This window comes from Thermobia domestica, chromosome 11, assembly GCF_964235325.1.
Source record: "Thermobia domestica chromosome 11, izTheDome1.hap1.1, whole genome shotgun sequence".
Taxonomy (NCBI): Eukaryota; Metazoa; Arthropoda; class Insecta; order Zygentoma; family Lepismatidae; genus Thermobia; species Thermobia domestica.
Window position 1 is genome coordinate 36,959,909 of NC_137464.1, and position 20,050 is coordinate 36,979,958.

Sequence of the window (20,050 nt, forward strand, 5' to 3'; positions counted from 1 at the left end):
TTCATGTTTGAATGCAAGAATTTATAAATATATCAACTATGTAATATAGTACATTTAAACAGAGCAAAAGTCCTCCTCTCGTATCTAACGTTGACTCAGGCGTGGGAGATCCATATTCGATTCCCGACGGGAGCTCATGTGGTTCGGATTCCACATTAAACAATATGTCCAGGTCGTCTATAACTTCGGCATTGAAAGAGATGCTAAATCCCAATATAGCACAGTCTAATGTTTACTCGTGAACAGAAACCAATATGGAAAGATGTTCATCTTAGAAACTAATTCTTTAGTAATTTGCGTAAGCAGAGGCCTCATTTTCTGGAGGGCAGGAGGCTATTGCTTTTCTGAGTTTGAGATGTTTATACATTTTAATCAACAGTGTAATAATATACTAATGGAAAACGTGAAACTATGTATATCGGAAAGGCTCCCCCCTCCCAGGCAAACCTAAAATGACTACTGCGAACAAGGGGAATCATTATGTAAGAAAGTAAATTTTACCAATTTGCTAAATTTGGTCACTAATCAATACTAACAAAAGTGGCCTTTTTGCGTTCAGGAAGATGTAATAAATATAAAACCGGAAATTTGGATTTCAAATATGGATTTTTTAAGAAAAATTCTAAATCACGTATTTTTAGAGATATTTGAATATTTCATAAGATTCCCCCGTTTTCTTCATTAGACAGGAGTTTCCGAAAAGTATATCCGTAGTTGTAATTAAAAGTTTATACACGAAATTTTACACCTCCAAATTGAGCATGCTTTAGGTAGGTCATTTTCTGAATAAAGAAAAAAGAAATTTAAATATTATAGAAAAAGTTATTTCCATTCTCAAGAGTGGAATTTTTAGAAGCACATCCCTTATCTATCTATTAAAATGCTACAATAGCAATTAAAAGCGCCTGAGCTCCAACCTATAACTTTGGCTTTCAAATCTTTCATTTACGGTTGTGAGAGATTTCACTTTTAACAGAGACAAACATTTTAAGTATTTGTACTTTAAATAGTCCAAATTAGTTAGCTATATCTTTTTCATAAAGTTCATGATATAAAATTATTGTTCAAAGCCTTTGTATTTTTAATAAGCCTTTTCTGAAATCAATGCATGTGAATTGTGCTTCCATCTTCCGAGTTCTTTTAAACTATATGTTCAGGACGTTTATATGTTTGTGGTCAATTTTTTCGACAATGAGATCTAGGTAACTACAGGCTCTAGAAAGATGACGTTTTCACTGATCGATTGGAAATTTTGCGTAGATTGTCCAGTTCTAATTGAATATTAAAAAAAAAAACATGGTCATTATTTCTTTATTACATTTTTTAGGCTACACTGGAAGCGTTGAAATTTAAAAAACAACTAAAGCATCATATCCTATGCGCTATACATTCCAACACCACATTGTTGTATATTGGGGTTGTATATGTCTCAGGCGTTTGTTTCATGGCCAAATAATAATGAAAAAGGAAGGATAACCATTTCTCGAGTGTAAGATAAATCTTTATTTTTTGAGTGTTTTGCCCAATGAACACCATGTATAACTGACATTATAATTAATTGTATATGTAATGTATTTGCTTATTACATACTGCATGCAAGAAGAAAGAAAAAACACTGGTCATACATGAATTAGAAACTCTAACCGGAAGTAGGCTCAAATCTTGCAAACGGTGCGATATATTGAGAAAAAAATAATCGAAGAAATCTCCCCTTTATGATACCCCTTGCCGATTTTTTTTTTTTTTATGAAGACGTCTTTCACTTGTGTCTGTAAAGGGACATGTACAGCGGGGGACACTTCTAATGGTACACCTTAGCCGTAAATCTCCATATGGCTGTACCATTTAGAAGTGTCCCCCGCTGTACATATGTTGTGAGGAATGAAAAGGAGATTTATGTTCATATGCAAATGATGCGCTGTATAGAGAGCGCAGGTTCAGTTAGTCTATATATTAAAATGTTAGGTTTATACCTATGTTTGTCTCCAACGAAAAGTTTATATGATTATCTCCAATCCTTTCGACAATGAGATCTCGAAAACTGTAAGTGCTAGGAACGTGGTTTTCGCTGGTCGATTCCAAATTTTGTGCAGATTTGCCAGTTCTTGTTCAAATTAAAAAAAAAAAAAAAAAGTATTTATTTTTCTATTCCACATTTTAGGCATCGTTTTGACCGTTACTTTAATATTGCCACTGGAACCTTAAGGTTGATACCCGTGTGAAAGGCAACAATAGAGGAGCTATGCTTAGCGGGTTGACGGACATTTCAGGCGCTTTGCTTTAATTTGAATAATAAAACCTATTGCAAGCTTGCAACTTCGAAGGCTTGTAGACCCACAATAAGGCGTACTCGGATATGGAATTATAAGAAACATATTTGCATTTGGTATCATCTACTACTCATCCAAGTTTGCCACAAACTCACCTCAACATTCTATATATGAAAATACTACAGTTATGTTTATCTATAGCAATTCACTCTCTTTAAGTGTCTTCCTGTCCTTTACTTGTGTCTCTAAAGGGACTTGCACAGATATAGTGAGAAGGTGATTCATGCTTATATTAGAACTGTGCCGCTATGTAAATAGCGCAGGCTCAGCTAGTTTTTAATTAAAAATCTATTTACTAAATTTCATACCTCCATGTTAGACGAATCCTTACATTAAGCACTTTCAAAATAAAGAAAAGGAAATTTGGATATAGAACTGACCCCTTTAGAAGCAGAATTTTTTGAAACACTGAAACATACTTCATTATTTTTAATTAAAAAAAAAAAACTATATGCCAAATTCCACACCACCAACTTAAGCAAATCTTTACATTCTGTATTTTCTGAATAAAGTGAAATTTGAATATTATAGAAATGATACCCCTTTCCTTCTTAGAAGCGAGGTTTTGAAAACATCGAAACACGTATTTCCTTGTTTTTAATAAAGTCTCGTTTCTGGAAAGTTGAATGGTCTTTATGCCCCCTTGATTTATCACGATGCGATTATTTTTTCTATGGACTATTTGAAGGATATGTTTTATTTCCACCGACTTAACACTACAAAAGAATCGTGGTGTTTATTTTTATTGTTGTTGCTATTTTAGATCATTTGTAACAATTTCCTGTCAAATTCACTCAATTGATTCAAATAACCAGGACGGAGTTGCATTTTTAATCCTTTTTAGGTGCTTGTTCCAATTTGTAGGTACTAAATAGTGTCTTCATTATTTGATTTAAAAAGTACCAATAAAGCTTTTTACTTCGTTTTTTTTTTCAAGCATAGAGGCATAGTAGAGCATGTTACATATGGTTTCATGCTTTCCCACGTCGAGACATAGGGAGTGATGACGTCATAAAAATAATCTTTCGTTAGGTCACTTTTCATTATTTTTGGCGGGCTTACTTTTGCACCTAGAAAATTGAAATTTTGTACATACATTCATTCCAACAAGTAGTATTTATTTATTTATTTATTTATTTTTGCACATCTCTGCGTTAACACAGGGGAGTCCAGAGGGACAAAAAGATAAAGAAAAGAAATATTTTTTTTCCAAAAATCCCTTTTTACGAGATTTTCCACTTCAGATACATGATGGAGACATGTGAATTGTACCGTTTTTAAGGCTGCTGTATTCTGAGGAGAATGACGAACCATGATCCTAGGATAAATATGGATGTCTCAGGAAATTTTTACCTGACATCCTTTTTTATACCGGAATCTGGGGTATATTATTTTTGACGGGCTTACTTTTGCACCTAAAAGTTAAAATTTTGCACAAACATTTAGTCCACCGAGTAGTATTTATCAGATTTTTTTCAAATCTCCGCTTTAACACAGGGGGGAAGAGGGACAAAAATGATAAAATAAAGATATATTTTAACCAAAAAATCCCTTGTACGATTTTTACGCTCTAGATACACAATGGAGAGATGTGAATAGTACCGTTTGAAAGGCTGTTCTATTCTGAAGAGAATGAGGTACAAAACATGACTCTTAAGATAAATAGGGATGTCCCAGGATTTTTTTTTTTTTTTTACCTGAGATCAGGGTCTTTTGCGTTAATCTGGAGCATTGTGGGGATCATTTGTAAATATTTTCCCGCCCGTACTATTCAAGATAGAAGTTTGAAATTTAGTACACCACTTAGTATTTTTCAGTTGATTTCCAGATCTCTCGGTTAACACGGGGGGGGGGGGTCCAGAGAGGCTTAAAATTTGAAAAAAGTTCTAAGAATAATCCCGATTTCTCTCAAAATTTCCCGCGTCAGGGACATGATAGGGAAGTGTGAATGGTATACACGACTCCAAAAGTGCATTACCACCTGCAATTCTCGTTTTCCTGCAATAGCAGGCAACCCAAAAAGCTCGGCGGTTGGGTTGGTTCCGAATTCGAAAGGCGTTGGACCAAACCTCAATTTTGTTAAAAATATATCAGTATGGCAAACTGGAAAATAAGGAAATAAAACAAATTGTTAAGAATGACAATTTTATTATCGTGACGGAGTTGGATGACATCAAAAGTTACAAAATGATCTTACTTAAGCAGTTCAAAAAAGATGAATGGCAAAAGACACATATCAGACAAAACATTTCTCTCCTTCTCCCCCCAAAAAAAGAATTTTAAAAAAGAAAAAGTTACATAAAGTAAAGGTTTAATATAAAAGACCTACCCAAAATTTTGAAAATTGACACGCGAAAGGCAAGAATAACTGAACCCAAGTGAATAAAATTGTGCACAGATATTGCAGACGTAAAAAGTGGGAATACAGGTTTCATATTTTATTGAAAAAAAACGGTAGGGTGGGGCAAGTACCCCTCCAAACCCTTGATCACGAGATATCAAAAATGCTTGTAACAGTATGTCAGATGTGTGTAAAGGACATGAACAATTGTAACGAAACTTTTTCTATGGACAACACGTAAAAAATAAAGGAATACGAGGTTTTAATGTTCTGCGGAAAACAGTTTTAGGGGGCAAAAGCCCCCACGAAAAATTTTGAAATTTGACGTCCAAAAGGTAAGAAGAAGTGAACCGAACTGAATGAAATTCTGCACAGATATTATAAACATAAAATGAGAGAATACGGGTTTCTTATTTTCCTTTAAAAAAACGGCTGGGTAGGGCGCGGACTCCTCCAAACATTTGATCATGAAATATCAAACGTACTAGTAACAAATGTCAGATGGGTGTAAAGGACATGAAGAATTACAACGAAACTTTTTGTATGGACAATACGCAGAAAATAAAGGAATACGTTTTTTTATTATTATTTTCTGCTGAAAGACCCACCCCAAAATTTTAAAGTTGACGCGAGAAAGATAAGAAGAAGTGAACCGAAGTGAGTGAAATATTGCAAAGATGTCGTAGGTTTAAAATGAGGAAATACGGGTTTCGTATTTTCCTGCAAAAAAAGGTTCGGTGAGGCACGGACCCCTCCAAACATTTGATCACGAAATATCAAAAGTGCTAGTAACAGTATGTGAGATGTGTCTAAAGAACATGAAGAATTGCAACGAAACTTACTGTATGGATAATATGCGAAAAACATACGAATACTGTTTTTTTTTTATTTTCAGCGTAAAAATGGTTTTACGGGGAAAAGCACCCACCCAAAATTTTGAAAGTTGAATAACGAAAAGCAAGGACAAGTGAATCGAAATGAAGGAACTTGTGCAGACATATTGTAGACGTAAAATGAGTGAATACGGGTTTCGTATTTTCCTGGAAAAAACTGTTGGAAAGGGCACGAACCCTTCCAAAGTTTTGATCACGAAATATCAAAAGTACTAGTAACAGTGAGGTGTGTGTAAAGGAAATGAAGAATTGCTACGAAACATTTTGTATGGAAAATAACCATAAAATAAATCAATACGAGTTTCTTATTTCCTGCGGAAAAACTGTTTTAGGGGTCAAAGGCTCCCACCCAAAATTTTGAAAGTTGACACCCGAAAGACAAGAAGAAATGAGCCGAAGTGAATGAAATTTGCACAAGTACTGCAGACGTAAAATGAGGATAAGGGTTTTATATTTTCTTAGAGAAAACAGTTAGGTGGGGCGCCGACCCTCCCAAACGTTTGATAACGAAAAATCAAAAATAATATTAATAGTATGTGAGATGTGTGTAAAGGAAATGAAGACTTTCGACGAAACTTTTTGTATGGGAAATGCGCTGAAAACAAAAAATACGGGTTTTTCATTTTTGCGGAAAAATGGTTTTATGGGGCAAAAGGCCCCACCCCAAAATTTTGAAATTTGGCACCGAAAGGGAAGAAAAAGTGAACCGAAGTGAATAAAATTTTGCGCAGATATTGTAGACATAAAATGAGTGTATACGGGTTTCGCATTTACCTAAAAAAAACGGTTAAGTGTGGCACGGACTCCTTCGAATCTTTGATAACGAAATTCCATAAGCGCTAGTAACAGTATGTCAGATGTCTGTAAAGGACATGAAGAATTGCAACGAAACATTGTGTATGGAGAATACGCGAAAAGAAAATGAATACTTGTTTCTTATTTTATGCGGAAAAATTATTTTGTGGGCAAAAGAACCCACCCCAAAATTTTGAAAGTTGATGCCCGAAAGGTAAGAAGAATTGAGCCGAAGTGAACGAAATTGTGCACAGATATTGTAGACATAAAATGGGGGAGTATTGGTTTCGTATTTTCCTTGAGAAAACGGAAGCGTGGGGTGCCGACCCCTCCAAACCTTTGATCACGAAATAACGAAAGTACTATTAATAGTATGTCAGATGTGTGTAAAGGACATGAAGAATTCCAAAGAAACATTTCGTATCGACAATACGCAAAAAATAAAGGAATACGGGTTTTTTATGTTCTGCGGGAAAACGGTTTTAAAGGCTATAGCCCCACCCAAACTTTTGAAAGTTGAAGCCCGAAAGGCAAGAAGAAGTGAGCCGAAGTGAATTAAATTGTGCACAGATACTGCAGACGTAAAATGAGGATACGGGTTTCGTATTGTCCTGGGGAAAACGGTTCCGTAGTGCGCCAACCCCTCCAAACCTTTGATCACCAAATATCAAAAGTACTAGTAACAGTCAGTGACGACGCCAGAGGGGGGGCAAGGGGAGCGAGCGCCCCCCTAGTAGCTACTTCTGCCCCCCTGACTGCCACTTAGACTGCCCCCCAGACTCCTACAATCTTTAAACATTCTACATGTAGTATTGTATATCAGTATCATAACCAATCTCACTGTCAAATTGTAGTCTACTTTTCATGCATTTACTATGTGGCAGATTAGTCCTCAAGCTGCTTTCTTTGAGCTTCTGGGTATGCACGCATATTTATGTTTTCTAATTTAGCGCATTTTGAGGTAAATTTTAGTTATACTTCTTTCTTATAATTTTTAATTATCGTGCCTAGCGAATAATAGAGATTTGGTCGACTTACTCATTGGATCAACTTCAACTTCGATTGGAAACAAAAGAAAGGTAAAACCAGTTACGTAACTTGTTTGTATTTATCCAGGTTTGAAGTTTTCAGTTTAATATGTTGTTTTATTTAAAACTTCTTTTTTCTGAAACATTATTCTCGGCTTTCAATATTCTGAGGATGTGCTTATAACAACTTAGTTCGCAACTACCAGGGCTTAATTCTTTGAAGGGGATAAAGGGGGTTATGTTTGCCCTTCCTTCAAATGATAATAATAAATGTCTGGAATTAAATTGATTCCCAATAAAACGTATTGTCAGAGTGCTATCTTTCGTAAGTAATTGGTAATACTAGTGCTCGCTTACTTATTTTGTTTCAAAGTACTGACGTGACGTCTACCATATTGACTAGGAACTGCTGAAAATTTCGTAGCCCAACCCAGAAGGAGTGCACGTGGAATGGTGAAGTTTTACTTCTTCTACACTTCCCCCGAAAGTCAATATACTACCTTGTACAGTGCTCCAGTTTCTGCAGTAAAGTTAAAAGATTTCCTCGCACCACTGTTCGTAGCACTACCCATATCAGATCTAAAATGGCGTCCTTTCAAGTGTTATTTAAGTTTGGAAAATAAGTACACGTAATAGTTAGACGGAGCTAAATCTGCGGAATAACAATGATGATCTAGAAATTCAAATCCTAGATTATGCAATGTCAATTGTATTCGCAGGGGCTTGATGGACAGGTGTATTCTCCTGAAGGAACAGAATCCCTTTCTTTTCATTTTCCGCGGCGTTGAAATTTGAATTTTTCTTTCAGTTTTGTAAGTAATGTAGAGATTCTGGATTAAATATCTGACCGTTGCGGAGGTAGTCTATGAGTAGGACTCCATACTTATCCCAGAAGAATGTTGCAAACAGTTTCTCAACCTACTTCTGTGTCTTGAACTTCTTGGGGCGAGGAAGAAATGAGTGCTACTACTCTATTGACTGTTGTTTCGTTTCAGGATCATAGTGGTACAACCATATTTCATCTATAGTTACTATTCGTAAGCGAACTTGATCAGCATTACAGTCAAATTGGAAGAATACTTCTCTTAATGCCGCCACTGTTTTATTCTCCTGACAGATTTTTTGAGAACCCATTATGCCGAGAACTTGTGCATACCCAAGCCATTCTGAATTTGCTACCTACGAGTTTCAAAGAAATGCCCAGAACTGAGAAAGCGGGGCGCAGCCAGACCTCTGACTATAATAAGTATATCGTGAGTTTACTATACACTTTAAAAACTATACAAATAATAGCTTAAATTATTTTTGTCATTCAAAAACTGAGGTGGCCTAGGCCCTCTGGCCCCGGGCTATATTCACCACTGGCTGAAATGCTCCAATTTTCAAATGTCACAAATTGGATCCATGATTTTGGGAAGAGTCATTGCTTTTAATCATCTTGCATGTAAAGCATAATTTGTTGAGAAATCGTCACGTTTATACTAAGCCACTTCTTCACCACAGTCTATAACGGAGGAGAGTCCCGAGGTGTTTCACTGATTTCCTAGTTAATTTACTTCGGTGACTTTCCTTGGTGGAACAAAAATGTTATAACAGTTAGGATCTGAGAGAGAGATAGTTACAACAGTTAGGATATATATATATATATATATATATATATATATATATATATATATATATATATAGATAGATAGATAGATAGATAGATAGATAGAGAGAGAGAGAGAGAGAGAGAGAGAGAGAGAGAGAGAGAGAGAGAGACGTAGTACTAGAGGAATGTGTTGCTTGTAGCATAGCGAAAGTATTTCAATTTATGTTTAGGCTTCAAAAGTTTTATTGAAAAATATTTCATGTGCTGTCGTTACTTATAATTATTTGTTAGTTACACATTTTACTTCAAATAAGTTTAATTTATAATCATATAGGTCTAATATAAAAACAGCAACGAAATACACAATGTAATGTAAAATAAGTCAAACTTAATAAATATATCATTTTTGGTATGGCAAATAGCCGTTCCCCCCGAAAATGTATCTGCCCCTCCTTTGCCCCCCTAAGAACTTAAAGCTGGCGTCGTCACTGGTAACAGTATCTGAGATGTGTGTAAAGGACATGAAGAATTGCAACATATCTTTTTGTATGGACAATACGCAAAAAATAAAGGAATACGGGTTTATTATTTTCTGCGGAAAGACTGTTTTATGGGGCAAAACAACCCACCCCAAAATTTTAAATTTGAAGCTCGAAAGGTCAGAACAAGTGAACCGAAGTGAGTGAAATATTGCTCAGATATTGAAGGCTTAAAACGAGGGAATACGGGTTTCGTATTTTCCTGGAAAAAAAGGTTGGGTGAGGCACGGACTCCTTCAAACATTTTGATCACGAAATATCAAAAGTACTAGTAACTGTATTTGAGATATGTGTAAAGGACACGAAGAATTGAACATAACTTTTTGTATGGACAATACGCAAAAAATAAAGGAATATGAGTTTCTAATGTTCTGCGAAAAACGGTTTTAGGGGGCAAAAGACCCGATCCAAAATTTTAAAAGTTGACGCCCGAAAGGTAAAAAGACATTAGCCGAGGTAAATGAAATTCTGCACAGATATTACAGACGTAAAATGAGGATATGAGTTTCGTATTTTGCTGAACAAAAAGGTTGGGTGAGGCACCGACCCCTCCAAACCTTTGATCACGAAATATCAAAAGCGCTAGTAACAGTATGTCAGATGTGTGTAAAGAACATGAAGAATTGCAACGAAACATTGTGTATGCAAAATAACCAAAAAAAGTAAATGAATACTGGTTTCTTATTTTCTGCGGAAAACTGTTTTAGGGGTCAAAATCTCTCACCCAAAATTTTGAAGTTGACACCCGAAAGAAAAGAAGAAACGAGCCGAAGTAAATGAAATTTGCACAGATATTGCAGACAGAAAATGAAATTACGGGTTTCGTATTTTTCTAGAGAAAACAGTTGGGTGGAGCGCCGACCCCTCCAAACGTTTGATAACGAAAAATCAAAAGTGCTACTAACAGTATGTCAAATGCGTGTATAGGACATGAAGAATTGCACCGAAACTTTTGTATAGACAATGCACTGAAAACAAAGGAATACGGGTTTTTTATTTTTGCAAAAAACGGTTTTATGGGGCAAAAGACCCCATCCCAAAATTTTGAAATTTGACGCCAAAAAGTAAGAAAAAGTAAACGGAAGTGAATGAAATTTTGCACAAATATTGTAGACATAAAACGAGGGAATACGAGTTTCGTATTTACCTAAAAAAAACGGTTAGTTGTGGCCCGGACTCTTCTGAACCTTTGATCACGAAATATCAAGAGTGCTAGTAACAGATTGTCAGGTGTGTGTGAAGCCCACCAAGAATTCCAAAGAAACTTTCTATAAGGACAATACGCAAAAAATAAAGGAATAAGTTTTTTTTTATTATCTGCGGAGAAACAGTTGTAGGGGGCAAAAGAACCCACCCAAAGTTTCGAAAGTTGATGCCCGAAAGGCAAGAAGAAGTGAGGCGAAGTGAATTAAATTGTGCACAGATATTGTAGACATAAAATAAGGGAATACGAGTTTCGTATTTTCCTGGGGAAAACGGTAGCGTGGGGCGCCGACCCCTCCAAACCTTTGATCACGAAATATGAAAAGTGCTAGTATGTCAGATGTGTGTAAAGGACATAAAGAATTGCAACACAACCTTTTGTGTGGACAATACGCAAAAAATAAAGGAATACGGGTTTTTTATGATCTGCGGGAAAACGGTTTTAGGCGGCAAGAGACCCACTCAAAATTTTAAAAGTTGACGCCCGAAAAATGCGAAGAAGTGAACCAAATTGAATCAAATATTGCACAGATAATGTAGGTTTAAATTGAGGGCAAACGGGTTTCGTATTTTCCTGAGAAAAACGGTTAGGAGGCTCGGATCCCTCCAAACCTTTGATCACGAAATATAAAAAATGCTGGTAACAGTATGTCATATGTGTGTAAAGGCCACGAAGAATTCCAACGAAACTTTTTGTATGGACAAATACGCAAAAAAAATAAAGGAATGCTTTTTTATTTTCTGCAGAAAAACAGTTTTATGGGGCAAAAGAACCCACACCAAACTTTTGAAAGTTGACTCGCGAAAGGTACATATTGTCTCAAAGGTCGAGGGCATTCTTTATTGCTATTTTAAGGAAAAAATTTCTAAGTCCAGCTTCAGGTATCTTCGGGAAAAAGCAAACCAGGTTCGAACCTCGAAGTCAACCTTTGCAATCGGGAGAAATTTTGCAGATGTGTTTTTCTTCTTTCAAATATAATAAGACTTGTTATTAATTGTATAAAAAAGCAACATTGATTGAAATACTTAATAATTCAATATTTCGAAACTTTGTATTAATATCAGCACATGCCTGTTTGTCATTTAGCTCTCCATACGTAATGAAACATTTAGATACGTAAACGAATCTTTCCATATGTGAAAGAATGCAGAAAATTAAAACAGAACACAATTCTCGTCTGAGTACTAAAATAAAAGTCAAAATGGAACAAAAACAGCGTTTGCAGTGGTATGAATCAGAGCCCTGCACGGGCTGGGCGTGTCCTGTTCGGTCCGGACACAAATGCTGTAAGGCTGAACCGGGCGCACGTATTTCCGGGTTGCAACCGGCACTCAAGGACGGATTGGAAACTAATGTTGTCATTTTTTCCCTTAAATGTCCTCCACTACCCCTGCCTTTGCCGTGTTCGTACGGTCTTACTGTCAGTCTATGTTAATCGTAGTGTGTTTGGGAAACTGACTCTTTATTCAAGACTGCAAAGTACTGTAATACTACTAATATTACTACTACTTCTATTATTACTACTACGACGACAGTTAATACTACTATAACTGCTACGAATTCGCGTCAGAGTTGACATGTCTGGTGGTACAGAATTTGCCTTCTAAGTACAGTATTTTATAACAAGACTTGTCAAACAGGGTGAAATATCCCTATTTTCATTTTCCAACCATTTTTGACCATAAATCGACTTTTGCGAGGTGAGAAAGGAAGATACGACAGAAGGAAAACAAAGTTATTGTAGAAGCATTATCATCAATATCTTGCATTCCAAAATACGGAATGTTACTTAAAAAACATAACTTTAAAAGAAATATCTACTAAAATGAAAGAACAATCATGGCATTTTAGGCGTGTGCGTAACAGTAATATACAAAATAAATAAATAAATATTACAATACTTTTGAGGGTCTAGATCATTTAGATTAGATATTGGTATTACAAAGATAAGAAAATGAAATGTTTTTTTTTCTTTTCACTGAAAACGTGATTTTTAATTATATATATATATATACAGACTGTTATACAATTCGTGTAATTTTCTACAGCACTGGGAGAAGATGAAGTTTTCACACCATTAATATAAAATTTGGCACTCTTATTGAGAAATATATGAATTTTTCGAATTTCTAAAGGAAATAGAAGAAAATTAATGTTTAGCCCCCATTTTGGAAGTGTAAACACAGAAGTTCATTTTCCTTATGGGAGGTTCAATGTTAAATTTTGGAAGCAGTTTTCTCCAATAATTATTCGTAAAGATTTTGGGGCAAATGAGTTGTATTTGTTACGAAATGCAAAAACACTCATTCACAAAGCTAGTAAAGCCGTCTCAAACATTATTTTGGGAAGGCCCCCCTTCGGGGGGCAAGTGCCGTAAAAAGCTGGTGGGTGATGTGTTACCAAATCCCAAAATTTATTTTCGGAGTGCCAGTAAACGTCAGATTAATCACGAATGTCACATAATTAATGCTCCAATGCTCCTTACATGTAAGAGTGACTGATAATGGGGCTACAGCCCCCTTTCAAAAGTAAGAAAATCACCAGAAATATTGTTAGTAGGGACATACGAGAAAAAGGTGTTTTTGTTAATTAGTGTGAAATTTGGCGTCAGTGTAGCAAAAGAGTATGCATTTTTGAAATATGGAATGCTATTTTGATAACGCACCGCCTTAGGGGGGCACAGGGGACGAAGCATTAGATGATGTACCTTTATAAAAATTCAAAATTTTGTTCCGGAAATGCCAGTGAGCGTCAGATTTTTCACAAATGTCACAGAATTAATATTCTAGTGCTCCTTGCATGTGCCAGTAACTTGTGTGGGGCTATAACCCCCTTTCATAAAATATCCGCATAATTCTTCAATTTATTTGAGGTGACCTTTCTGCTGCCTCTGTACCATATCGGGTTGTGCATTAATGGAAGCCATGACTAAAAATAATATACATTTCCCTTCCCCCAACTTCGATCCGACATTTTGTTCTCGAGTTACGGCTGTTTTGGGCATTTTTCCGACTGGTTTTTGGCTGGTCATAGCGCCAAAAGGAAGCATTGTGCGCCCAGGTTGTCTTATCATGGTGTCAGGAATGAGCTCTCAAACGTTGTAAGTGTTGTTTTGAAACACGCTCTATATTTCTATCCTGTTTCTGATTAGCTTCTCTTTGCCAATCAATTTCCAGTATTCCCAAAATAAACCAAAAGTGAACTAAATTCACTAAATCGCCTTCCCCCTATGCTTTCTTCTTGTATAGTACTTATTATATATTTATATTGTAATTGACAGAGATACATGTAATATTGATTAAAATATCTGGTTAAAATTCTATTAGAGGAATTCCCTCTTCAGCACAGAAATTCCCTCCTTGCATCCTACCGCCATTTTAGGCGAGATGGGATTAAGTAAGATGGAAATTCCCATCTCGCCTAAAATGGTAGACATTCTTATTTTGGAGATATAAGTGGCTGATAAATCGTTAGGCGAGGTGGGATTAGGCTAGATGGGATGGAATCATCTGAAAATGTAGGGGTACGGTAGGTAGCTGCATGACGTCACGCCGTCCCCCATGCCTATCTTTGCCCATTGTAATTGCTTAGAAGTGGGAGGACGCCGTACACAGTTTTTTGGAGGTGAGGATAGGGTCCCCCGCGTTCCCACGCACTTTAACCCCTGCTGCTAAGTATTAATTGCTGTGAGCACTAACGAAAAATATTATGTGATAACAACAACAACAACAACAATAATAATAATAATAATAATAATAATAATAATAATAATAATAATAATAATAATAATAAAGTATCTGAATGATACAGATATTTTTCAACTTTTATTACAATTGCTGTGGGCTCCCATGAATCTGGTTATATTGTTTTTGAAAGGAATAAAAAGGCTTCAAACAACAATATGATTTGTATAAAAGAAAAAAAGCCTTATCAGTTGCAAGAACTGACAAGTGGCCTTGTGTCTGTTTTTTTAAACACAATGTTACGAGGCACAGAAGCCACCACGCCTGCGGTGTGCTTGCGTTTTTGCCTCAGGCAGCTTCAGTACTAAAGTTAAAGACTTTGCTTCAGGCAGACAGTACTAAAATTCTGTCAATTTATGTGTAGCTATCAGCAACCACACAGGTTCTTTGAAACGCTGAATTTTACAAGAAAGGTTTTGTCCATCGGATAGGAAGCGAACGAAGTCCATCGTACTTTGTAATCCCTTCCCCTCTTTTGCACACTGTGTGAAATTTAACTTGTATACTGTAGTAAGTTATAGAAAAGAGAATGCTATTTTTTAAAAAAAATGACATTATCGAATAAGATTGACCATTATTACAATATATTCAAGATGAAAAATATTCTTTTAACAGTCGTCGTACTTAGTTGTCTGCACTGAAATTCCCATAATGTGCTTTCTTCTTTTCTAATATGAGCTCCGAGCTTCTTCGTGGCTAAGTGGTTAGCGTACGTGCCTTTGGCGTGAGAGACCCGGGTTCGATTCCGGTGAGAGCTCATGTAGTTCGGGTTTGTCAATTAATCAGTAGGTCCCGTCTTATATAGCCTCGCTGCTGAAAGGGACGACAAAATCAACTCAACTCATATTGAGCACCATAGGAGATATAACTCCGAGGTGAATTTTGTTCCTGGAAAACCTCCCAAAATCATCAACGGTACGAAATATGTCTGCAATGCAACATGTTCATCATTTCCAACTCTATGGTCTGTGATCTAGTTTGCTTTTCATGTTTTCAGTAAACTAGACAGACAAAAGGAAGAATAGAGGCTTTCTTCCAGAAAATTGTGTTCGAGGGTGGGGGGTCACACAGGCTCGTATCCACGGGGAGTCTAGGGGGCCGGGCTCACCAAATTTTTTTACATTAGAATGATTTATGAGCATTAAAGTAGTCAGCCAATAGGATTTTTTTTTGTTTTAGGATGATACCAGATTCGACTCCTGGTGTAAGCTCAACTTTCAGTATTGTGTCATTTGCAGGTCTCGTCTCATACAGATTCGTTGAAAAACCTCTAAACATGTGCAATGACTAGTATGCGAACTAAAGTTTTTTTTAGCAAAAGAGAGAGAAATTTCTTGCTTTAGACTCTGCCCTGTAATCCAGCTTTTCTGGAGGCTAGATAGTATGGTTGGAAACGACCTATCAGATTCAAGTTCCGAACCCACATATAAAAGACCTTCCTTTATAACCTTGGTGTTCTATAAAGACGAAAAACAAAAATATACTGATAGCTCCAGTAATAGATATTATAGCAAAGAGATTTAAAAAATAGGTGGTTTTGAAATAGAGAAAGGACAGTACCTGAGTTTTGTTAGTATTACTAGCATATATTACCCGCTTTGCTAAGTTAAAATGAAAATTTTAAAGCACAACTCCGTATTTCATGTGTTTATTCCCCGTGAAATATGCTGTTTTCGTTTTTAATGGCATCGATTTAAACAGCATCGGAAAGATCATTGATCATCTCGGCGACCCCAAAAATCATGGATTCGACACCAATAATGGTCATTTTCGGTCATTTATATATATATATTTCCTCCTCCCCTATGTTGCGGCCCATGGCAACGAAAGTGTCACTGTTCATCTCAGCGACCCCCCACAAATGTGGATTCAGCACTAATTAACGGTCATTTTCCATTATCTTTAAGGTGGCTTCCCACTTGCGACAGTCCTATTAGCGACAGGAACTGTTAACTGTCCTATGAGCGACCGATTCGATCTGTTAACTGCCCTATGAATCACCGATTCGTTCATACTAAGATAATGGAAGAAGATAAGGTTCTCTCTTCTTTATCTTGTTTCATGCTAATGTGATTTAGAACCTAACAAAATGTTCTATGAAAAATTTCGCTCTACCTGAATTTAATACGTGAGAATGCTCTCATTACATTAACAATCTTTTATACGTTTTTCCTAATATTATATTTTTGAATTAATTTCTATGAATACATTGATTCTATCAAGGGGAAAACTAACTAAATACTTAGAGTAGCCTTTGCCTATGATTCTAATATAATTAAAAATTTCGTGTTAAAATGATACGAAGCGTAAGTTTAGATTGAATATGTTTATGGCATAAGAAAGAAATCAGAAGGAGGTAGGGGCGCCCGAAGAAAATTTTCTAGGGAGAGTCATCTCCATGGTTACTGTATCACGTCTGGTATATCTGGTATTTAATATACGTGGTTTGCTGTATTACGTATACATTTTTGTGAGCTAGGGGGGCGACCCCTGCCTTCCCATCGGGCGCCCACGGAAAAAAGGTGTTCACCATTTGAGGATATCAAAGAAATCTAAAAAACACGGTCTATTCGAAGAAATTATTACACAAGTTACAAATCTCTCGCAGGACTTAACAGTTCGTCTAGTTATAAGGGATTATTTCAGATTGCTATACGACAAGCTTTTATGTATAAGTCAAAACAAGGGAGGAAGGCAAATTAAGCAATTAGTTTACGTTTTAGTAGCTTACAATAGGGGGGAATGTAGTTTAAAAAGTTTGTTTACCTTTTGGATTGTTTAGAGTGAACTGCATTGTAATTGGTGCGATTGGTTGATAATAGCCAATCAGATGTAAGGGATCTCAAAAGCTGTCTTTTATCATTGACATTTTTTTTTCATGTTATTCATAAAGTCTTAGGAAGTCTAAAAAGTAGATAATTGGCGAAACTGTCACGTTTAAGTTTTCCAAATAAAATATATTACTGTGTTTACTTAGTAATTAGATTTGAATCAAATTAAGTACAGAAAACAGAGCTTTTGAAGAAAGGGAATATTACAACTGGATTTTCAATAATTACATACTAGGAATATACTTTTCATGGAAATATCCCTGTTGTCTCGTTAAGTTATTTGACTATGTTTTATGTCAAATCTAACTCAAAATTAAAATAAGTTTTATTTGCAATCACAGTAGAGGAAAATATAGTTGAACTGTATCACTGGTACGTACATATTTCATACGAAGGTTGTGCGGGCGCTAATAACGCCACAGGCAAACATATTTTACGAGATGGGATCATATCATCTTCCATAATCTCAATGTAAATGAATCGGTCGCTCATAGGACAGATAACAGTTCCTGTCGCTAATAGGACTGTCGCTCCTGGGACTAATTCATTTTTAAATATCTCTTCCTCCCTTTCCCCCTAGTTGTGGGGTTGAATTTGAATTTAAACATGATCGAAAGTACCACTGCTCATCTAAGCGACCCAGAAAACTATAAATTTGACACTGATAGTGGCCATTATCGATCATTTTATATATCACTTTCTCCCCTTCCCGCAAGTGGCGGAGCTGATTTTGCATTTAAACCAGATCGAAGATGTCACAGTTCATCAGAATGATCCCGAAAACTATGGATTAGGCACTAATATTGGTTATTTTCGATTATTATTATTATATATAGCTCCCCCGCCCCCGTGCTGCGGCACACGAAATCAGAATTGTCACTGTTAATCTCAGCTACTCTTAAAACTATTGATTCGACACTAATATTACTCAGTTTTGATCATTTTTAAACGTTTATCCCCCTCTCCTCCATTGTACCCTCCACCTTCCCAACTATTAGGGCTGAACTTGGATTGAAACAGCATCAGAAGTGTTACTGTTTGTCTCATCGGGCCCGAAAACTATGGATTCAACATTAATATCGGTCATTTTTGATCATTTTTAAATTTCTCTCCCTCTCGCCCTCCCCTACGTTGTTTCGTCAAAGTAAATAGCCTAAAGTAATCCCTGCCCCTATTCTCATGTATATTGAAAATTTGATTTAGATCGGTCGGGTGGTTCAAGAGTGATAAAGTCACAGAGACAGACATTTTTATTTATTTTTTTTTTACATATATCTGCCCCCTCTCCCTCCCCTACGTTGGCTCGTCAAAGTGAAATGATAAAAAAACACCCAAGGCCCGACCCTCATATTTGTTGAAAATTAGATCGAGATTGGTTGGGTGGTTCAAAAGTTATTAGGTTTTATTAGTTTCTATTTCTACGTTCCCCCCTTCCCCCTAGGATGTACCGTTAAAGTAAAATTACAAAAATGTTTCCAGATCGAAACCTCATATATCTTGAAAATTTGATTGCGATCGGTCGGATATTCAAGATATAGTTCAAGAGTTATTAAGTTACAAAAATAGTGGCTTTCAGTCTTATATAAATTGATTATATATATATATATATATATATATATATATATATATATCCTCCTTCTCCGCCCCCACGTTACTTCGTCAAATTTAAATAACACGATCCCAAGCCTGAGCCCCATCTATGTTGAAAATTTGATCAAGATTGGCCGAGTGGTTCAGGAATTATTAAATTTTATTTATTTTTACACACCCCCCCCTAAGTTGTACCATCAAAGTGAATAGCCTAAAACCAGCTCAGCCGTAAAACTCATCCATGTTTCAAATTTGATTAAGATCAGTGCAGTGGGGCGGTTCGGGAGATTTATAGTCACAAACATAGTGTTTCTCAATTATATATATATATATATATATATATATATATATTAGTAGTGTCGAATCTAGATTTTTTCCTATGGGGGCAACGTAAAATTTTACGGCACATTCCACCAGCCCCCCTTCCAACAGAACGGCGAATATGCATCGTTTTTACCACTACCACTCTACATTGAGACTTTTCCCAAATAGGCAGTACTGGCTTCGATAGAAGGAAAAAAAGTTTGAAGAGCCGGATCGGGACAGTGAAGAGAAGAGTGGCAGTGTTGGGCAAATTTCAATTGAATTGATAATTAACAATTAATCTGTAAATTTAATTGTTAATTGCAATTGACAACGGAAGTAAGTAATGGTTAATTGTTAATTGCAGTTGCCCATTAATAAAGGAGAATCAATTGCAATTAATCAATCGATTGAAAGTAATTGCAGTGGAAAGTAATTGCAATTGAATTCAGTCATTCAATTGCAATTGAAATTAATTAGCAATTAATTCAATTGCAATTTTTGATTTCCACAGCAATTACTTTCAATTGATTGATCAATTGCAATTGATTTTCACTGATTAATTTTCAACACTGTAGTTCAGAGAGAGTGTGGGGCAATGAAAACTTTAGCCACGACCAACTGACCCACCACCCATCGTGACCCATGACCCACCGTGACCCACTCTGTCCCACCACCCACCATGAACCACTGTCACACACTGTGACCCAAGACCCACCGAAACCCATTGTCATCAACTCTGACCCATGAATCATGCCCTCTTCTCTACTGACTAAAGAGTTTAAACTTGTAATAAAACAAGGCTATGAAATTATCACTCATTGGATTTTGAATTTCTACGATCAATCACTCAAGCACCGCT

General features: G+C 36.2%; 1 protein-coding gene across 4 annotated transcripts in view; it reads left to right on the forward strand.

The window, feature by feature from the left end:
* The window catches only part of wrd (Protein phosphatase regulatory B subunit well-rounded), a 276,708-nt gene that overhangs the window by 80,590 nt on the left and 176,068 nt on the right, over positions 1-20,050 (forward strand). The window lies entirely within an intron of this gene.